At 40.8% G+C, this 7,506-nt stretch overlaps 1 protein-coding gene across 2 annotated transcripts in view; it reads left to right on the forward strand.

The window, feature by feature from the left end:
- Positions 1–86: 86 nt before the first annotated feature.
- The window catches only part of SMAD2 (SMAD family member 2), a 96,098-nt gene continuing 88,678 nt past the window's right edge, over positions 87–7,506 (forward strand). The window contains exon 1 of one of the 2 annotated variants that reach the window (XM_004389975.2): positions 87–277. The gene's annotated coding sequence lies outside the window, so the exon portion shown is untranslated. The remainder of the gene's footprint in view (positions 278–7,506) is intronic. The other variant, XM_023724956.1, reaches the window with a different exon arrangement.

Below are 7,506 nucleotides of genomic sequence, written 5' to 3' on the forward strand. Positions count from 1 at the left end.
GGCGGCCGCGGGACGCGCGCGTCCCCACCCCCTCCTTCTCGGGCGGGCCTTGGCGGCCGGGCCAGCGACCCTCCTGGTGCTGGGTTGCGGACCGGGCACTGGGCTGGGGGGCGGGGTGGGGCGGGAAGCCGGGCGGTTGGGAGTGTTTTCAGTTCCGCCTCCAATCGACCATTCCCCTCTTCCCCTCCCAGCTCCCTCCATCCCATTCGGAAGAGGAAAGAACAAAAGGTCCCGGACCCCCGGATCTGACGGGGCGGGACCTGGAGCCCCCGTCCAGGTAAAGCCCCGGTGCCCGGCAGCCCTCGGGGTAGGGGTGTGTTTGTGTTTGGCGTCGGTCGGTAAGATTCGCCGTGTCACATGGCCACGGGCGGTTGGGGGTTGGGGTGTGGCGGGGTTGGGGGCAGTGGGTGCGCCGGGCTCTTGGGTAGACGAAGATCGAAGCGGCCAGGGGAAGGCCGAAAGGGAAGGGGCCAAACGTGCCAGCTCCGCGTTCTGGAGCTGCTGGCGAGCCTGGTCCGGGGCGGGGGCCAATGTGTCCCTTCCCCTCCGCTGGTAACACACTTGCTAGTTTGTGGTTCTGATTTTTAAAGCCGAAGGGACAGAGTTCTTACTTCAGGAGTTGTTGGGAAGCCGTGTTACGAGCGTGAGATACTTTCTTTGCTGCTAGTTTTTTTGGTCCTGCAACCTTTGTTAACCATAATAGTCTCCGGTTCTGAATTGCTTGTGTGTGCGCACACAAACACGCACACGGCTGTTACTCTGTGGAGATCATTCTTCACTCGGGAAAGTTGCTCTGTGAGTGGAGGCGATTGGTTTTTATCATCCGCTTTGAGAAAGCACGCTAATTGATTTCATGTATTTAAAACTTGGTTTTCCAAATTGTAACTTTAATGATTTTGTTCTCTTCTGGTGGATTACTGGCCTTGGGTTGTGTAGTTTTTGTCCTTTACTTGCTTTTAAGTGGTTATGCTTTCTTTTTGATCCCAAACAAAAGAAAAACAATACTTAGATTGGTTTTGTTATTCCTTCCTCTTGACTCTTTAGAAAGCTAAATACTATCGGTTTGCTGTCAGCAAAACCTTTATTGAAAAGAATTACTAGGTAAAACCGATTTGGAAGTCGTATTATTCATCAAAGTCATGTTGTTTGCTACAGTTTGGAGTATGTCAGTTTTGGTGTTTTAAACTTTATAACTACATACAGTAAAATGGTTAAAAAGAAGTGAGTACGCAAACTTGTTTGAAGTAATCCCATCTTTTCAAAAATCGTCCCTGTAAGTTAATTTCCAGAATTGTGAATGAGTCTGTATTTCCTTTTCATTTTCTGTTCTGATTTCATATGAATTGAACCTATGCCACTGATAGTAAAGATGTTTTCCTTTAGTCTAATAAGTTAATAAATTTGCTGTTATTATGCTGAAAATATATTTGCTCTTCTAGTTTTGATCTTCTTTTAACAAAGATTCTTACATAAAAGTGTAAGTCATACTTAGCAAAGCGTTTATGTTAAATTCAGAAAGTAATACTGATCGTATTTTTAGAGTTCCTTGGTTTTTGTCGTAAAGTTAATTGTGTGGTAGGTAGTAAATAAAAATAGTTCAACTCTTTGGGCATTTCTGAGTGTCCACTTACTGTTAAAATCTGCTGCGTTTAATTGAGTTTAAAGAAGTTCATTGGCCATTTTTAATTAGTGTAATGTGTTGGAAACATCCGTTTCTGGGCTTTAGTAAGATGTTGCTCTGAGAAAGAGCTTCGTTTTTATACTTTGTAGTACATCTTCTAAAACAGTGATTTCTCATTGTAGCTATTTAACAAAAGTTTGGTTTTTCAAGGCTGTAACTACCTGTAGCTAGTCATAAGTGGTCAATTCCCAACACAAACTATAAGGTTCATGAAATACTAGTCTTGTAAGAACTGTGCAGAGTAATTTCCTGTTGTTTGTGGCTTGTCAGTCTTGGTAATATGTTTTAACTCTTAAGTAGGAATTTGGGGGATGGTTTTGTGTATTTCCAGCCTTGGATTCAGCAGAAGTTCTCCTTAAGGGGAACAAAGGTTGTTTCTACTTCAGGATGTCAAGGGAAGGGGGGGGGGGTGCCCTTTTCATTGTCATATTGTAAATGTTAGGATCTTGTTGCAGTAATCTCGTTACTTCTTATTGGGAGAAATAATTTGAGTGAAAAACACTCAGTTTATCTGCATAAACTGCTGAATGTTTACATTTTGAAAATATTTTCACTTCTGGCTTTTAGACCTGAAAACTTTCTTTATTCTTGATGGGTTTTCATTCTGTTGGTTTTGTACCTTAGCATCCCAGAAACCTCATTTTGTAGCAGCTGTTTTGTACGGGTGTTTTTGTAATGCATATAAAAGCTGTATTAAGTGCAGTGTGGCAGATGGAGGTTTATTCATATTCTTGGGACACAAGTCAGTTTTTAGAGGGTTGAGAGGGGCGTGTCTTTTAGCTTCCTTGTCTTTTGATGGGAGTAGAAGAGCCATTTTTAGGCCTTCAGTTTCTGTAGGAGGAAAGTGTTTCCCACTAACTATTGCAAGGGTATGTCAGAAAACGTGAAAGGTAAAGATTTCAAAATCAGTTCAGGAGAGGTTATGCATTTATTCAACAAGTAACTTTTATTTATTGAACAAGTAGCATTTATTCATTTATTCAACAAATAACATTTATTCCACAAATAGTCTTTTCAGTGTGTCAAGCCCTGGACTAGGCAGTGAAGTTATTTAATAGCCAACAGATATACCCCTGTTCCTTAATGGAATTAGAAAAGTGGAAATTCCTCATGCCCCCTGCTCCATTCCCCAGTGTTTAGAATCAGAAAATTGTGTTAGAGTACAAATTGAGGGAGCATGTGATAAATTCATGACTGAGCCACTTCCTAAAGTAGGCTTGCATTGCTTTCTACTCAGTGTAGAGGGCAGCACTAGGGAGGATGTGAAATGTTAATAACTCTTTGTGTCTTTGGAAGCAGCCCATGAATTTTCGGGGGGAACCTGTCACCGTTTTTATACAGTGAATACAAATTGACGATATGGCCAGTCTTTCAGTAGGATGTTTGTTGCTGAACCGATGGACACTTGCAGAACTAAGCCTAATTTGGCATTAGTTTGATTATCCGTTGCCCTTTAGGTATAGAGACTGGTTGGGGAAAGAAAGCAAACTTGACTGAGTCACACTTTAGCAAATGGATCAGGAATAAAGTATAAAAACAATTAGCTAAACTTGAGAATAAGAATTGTTCAGTAGTCTCATATAGTTGAAGGGCCACGGATTTTGGAGTCAGAGAGAGCTAGGTTCCTCTTTGGTTTCTCAGTTACTGTGTTGGGTAGATTACTTAATTCCTGAGCCTTGGTTTTCTGACTGAAAATAGAGGTAATAACACCTACCTCTTAGGGTTAAATGACGACAAACTATCTGGAACATTGCCTGAGACGTGATGGGTCCTTCCAATGATCTTTCCTCTTGCTGTGGTCTCATGGTTTTTAGTTATTTGTGCCCTTTCTAATCCAGATGACAGGCCTACACCCCTATTTTTTACCTGTTGTAGAGTAGACACTAAGCAGAAAAGACCTGAGGTAGCCACATTGTCCAAGTCCATACCTTAAAGCTTTAGTCACAGGAGAACCTTTGAGCCCTATTATCAGAGCCTATTGGCGTTTATTTAAAATGTTTCTAACAAGCCTAGTTATCTGGTTCTAAACCCATAGTAGATTAGAAAGTAGTAGATTGTGGACAGAGTAGGAGGTTAAGAGGGGTTGTGGTGGGGGTGGGTTATAGGATGGGGAACTGTTAGCCTTCTGTCTATTGTAAGAAAAAACAGATAACAGCCTGGCGAGAATAATAAGAGATAATCGACAAGACACAAGTATTCGAAGCCTAACTAGCACGTCTGGGGCCATTCAGTGCAGGACCAGACCTGAAAGCATAGTAATGAATGTTCATCAATTAGGTTAACTCATGTTTGGGAAAATCTTTTTAAGAGTGCAGCAGTCTACATAAAATATTGTAGACTGTCATTGGGATGATTAACAAATGTTCCTAAAAAGGTAAAATATTCTGCTATTTCGAATGACTTACTTCATCAAAGAGCCAGAGTACTTCCTATGGCCAAGATGTTTCTCATTTGCTTTGCCATTCAGAGAGCCATGACTCCAGACTGAAAAACCTATTATTATGCTAGGCCAGTAGTAAAGAAAAGTGATCTAAATGGTGTAGCATCCATGGCCCACCTTTTTTTCAGAGTAAGTCATTCAGTCTTTTTGTTAGTCTGCAGGAGTTTATGGAGAAGTTCACTCAGGTTTTGAGATAAGGAGTGTGCTAGAGATTTCCAGGGCCTGCCTCTTGTGGAGGAACGCTGGTAGCTGCTAACTGAAAGGTCAGCGGTTCGAACCCCCGGCTGCTCCACAGGAGAAAAGACCTGGTGATCTGCTTCCATAAAGATTACAGCCTTGGAAACCGTATGGGCAGTTCTACTCTGTCCTGTAGGATTGCTGTAAGTGAGAATTCGACATGACAGCAATGGGTTTGGTTTGGTTTTTTTTTTTGACAGCAAGGGATTTGGTTTGATTTTTTTTTAGCACCTGTGGACAGTGGGCCAGTCTGTCCATTGAGGGCTTTTTATTTAATATGTGACTGTAATACCCAGTATTAACCTTGCTAATTTTTTTGGATTCTCCTCCTTCTGCCTCAGGGTTACTTTCTAAACCGTCTACTCCATCAAATGTTTATTGGTGACTTTGTACTATGTAGCTTTGGTTATTTAAAAAGTAGTGATATTTTTTAGCTGTAGTATAAAAGTAATCCAGCCTTTTTTAGATAAAAATGCACAGTTAGAGGCTTATTGCTAGTCAGTGATCTGTGTGATCATGTATCTAAAGTGGTGTAACTGTGATGATGTACTTAGTTAGGACATAATTCACTGCTGATTCTAGATCTATGTCTTGTAGGCAGCTCCCAGCTTCAATTCCAGCAGTTTCATGTAGGGAAGATGTAATTTTGCCAAGCTGGTAGATTTAGACACTGCTTCTAGTTTGGCCAGATAGCCAGAAATATTAGGGTTATTCTGTGACTTAACATATTTACCTTACATTCTAAAAGGGGGGGGGGGCATTCTTTTGGAGCTTGAAGGGCTCCTCTTATTTGTAACTGAGCCCCACTGATAAGACAGATGCTTGGTAATTTAGATGTATCTTTAGGTTTGTACTCTTGAGAAAATGGAAATCCTAAAGTGTGATTCATTTTCATTAAATTTTTTGAATTTACTATGAAATTGTCACTAGTTCTTCCAGGTAGCTCTATAAATCTTCAAAGTCTGGGATTAAGTTGGCCTCAGGGCTGTAGAGCAATGAAAAGTGAGTGTAGACTTCATTTACCATCTGCTTGTATCCAGTTTACATTTCTTTGAATAATCTACAGTGTCCTACCTCCCCTCCTTGTTTTGGTTGGGAAAGGGATAATTTTAGGTTTAATATACAGGTAGTCCCTGCTTTACGACGGGGTTCTGTTCTGATGACTCTGTCATAAGTCGGTTCTGACGTAAGTCGAATACTTTGCTTTAAGGTTTTATTATTGCCTTTTATTGTCAGTAACTTTAGAAATCTGATCTTTGTCTTTGAACATCTGATCTTTGTCTTTAAACATCTGTGAGTGAACATCTGAGATAACATCAGCAAATTATGTGCTGTGACATTGTATGTAGTACATATTACTAACAATAAGATGTTCAAAAAAAAAAACAGACGGTCGTAAGTGCGGTTTTTAATGCAAATACATCATAAGTTAGGGACTACCTGTATTCAGTTAGTAAGGAAGAAATCTTGAGTGAGCCACTGGAAGTCCAATAGATTCATTACCTTGAGTTCTTTAATTCAAAAAAGACTTATCTGAGGAAGTAGCATAGTAAATCTGTGATCTCTTAGTTTTCCTGTGTTATATGCTGCTTCAACTACTTTCAAAAATTCTATAAAGATAATGGTTAAGGGCTTGTAAAGAGTAAGAAAATGCTTCATCTTAATCACTTTCTTCAAGATGTGGGGCTGTGAATCTGGCTTGCCACATTTACAGCACAAACTCCTGATAAGTGGTGCAGTGGAAGCTGGGCCTGTGAGTCTTCCCCCTTCACATGAATGAACTCTTGAAACTTTGTCTTTTTGACAAGAGATGTGAATGAAAATTTTCCATGTTTAGACCAACCTTCTTAAATACTTCATAGGTAGGTGGTTGGATTTTAGTTCATGTTAGCTGGCCAAGTAAACTTTTCTTTTAAAAACTTTTTAAGCGTCAGGAGGTTCAAGCTTGGACCTGAAGTTTGTGCATTGGACATTTCTGCTCAACCAGTAGTTTTCAAACTTAAAGCACGCACACATCTGCACCCACAATGGCCACCAGAAGGCCTTAAAAAAAATTATGCAGAATTTCAAAATGTAAGTTTGAGGAACAATATTACCTGTTGCCGTCAAGTCTATTCCAACTCATAGTGACCCTATAGGACAGAGTAGAACCTGCCCCATAGGGTTTCCAAGGCTGTAATCTTCATGGAAGCAGACTGCCGCATCTTTCTTCTCTGGAGTGACTGGTGGGTTCGAACCACCAACCTTTCAGTTAGCAGCTAAGTGCTTAACCACTGTGCCACCAGAGCTCCTAGGAACAATATTAGAGAAAAATATTTGCTGTAGACCTGCACTGTCCAGTATGGTGGCCGCTAGCCATATATGCACTTGAAATGTGACTAGTGCGACTGAGGAACTGAATGTTAAATTTTCTTTAAATTTAAGTAGCCGTATATGACTAGTGACTGCTGTGTTGGACATCCCAGGTATGGGACATTTCCATCATTGTAGAAAGTTCTGTTGGACAGCTCTACTCTATAGACTTTGCTTTAATTGAACTTAGAACTGTACCCACATGATTTGGGTCAAGACAGACTCTGGGAATTTAAAGGACAATCAGAGTACTTAATACTCATGCTGATTTGAGTCTGGGCTTGTGTAGTATTTTGATAGGTCCTTTTTTATAATCTGATGAACTCTTCGGAATGATAAACCAGTATGTAGCAGTGGTAGAATTCTTGCCTTCATGCGGGAGACCTGGGTTCAATTCTCAACCAGTGCACTTCATGAGCAGTCACCACCCAGCTGTCAGTGGTGGATTGCGTGTTGCTATGATGTTAAAGATCCCTGCGTGGTTCAAGTGGTTAGCACTGGACTACTAACCTAAGGGTTGGCAGTTTGGACCCTCCCAGCAGTGCTGCAGAAGAAATGCCTGGCAATTTGCATCTGTAAGGATTCCAGCCAAGAAAACCCTATGGAGCAGGGTTGCCATGAGTTGGAATTGACTTGATGGCGACAAGTTTTTATTGATTGATTGATTGTACTTCAGGTGAAGGCTTACAGAACAAATAGTTTCTCATGAAACAGAAGTACACATGTTGTTTTATGACATTGGTTAACAACCCCAGAACATATCAACCCTCTAACTTCTCAACCTTTTTTTTTTTTT

The sequence above is a fragment of the Trichechus manatus genome, unplaced genomic scaffold, assembly GCF_000243295.1.
Source record: "Trichechus manatus latirostris isolate Lorelei unplaced genomic scaffold, TriManLat1.0 scaffold00272, whole genome shotgun sequence".
Classification (NCBI taxonomy): Eukaryota; Metazoa; Chordata; class Mammalia; order Sirenia; family Trichechidae; genus Trichechus; species Trichechus manatus.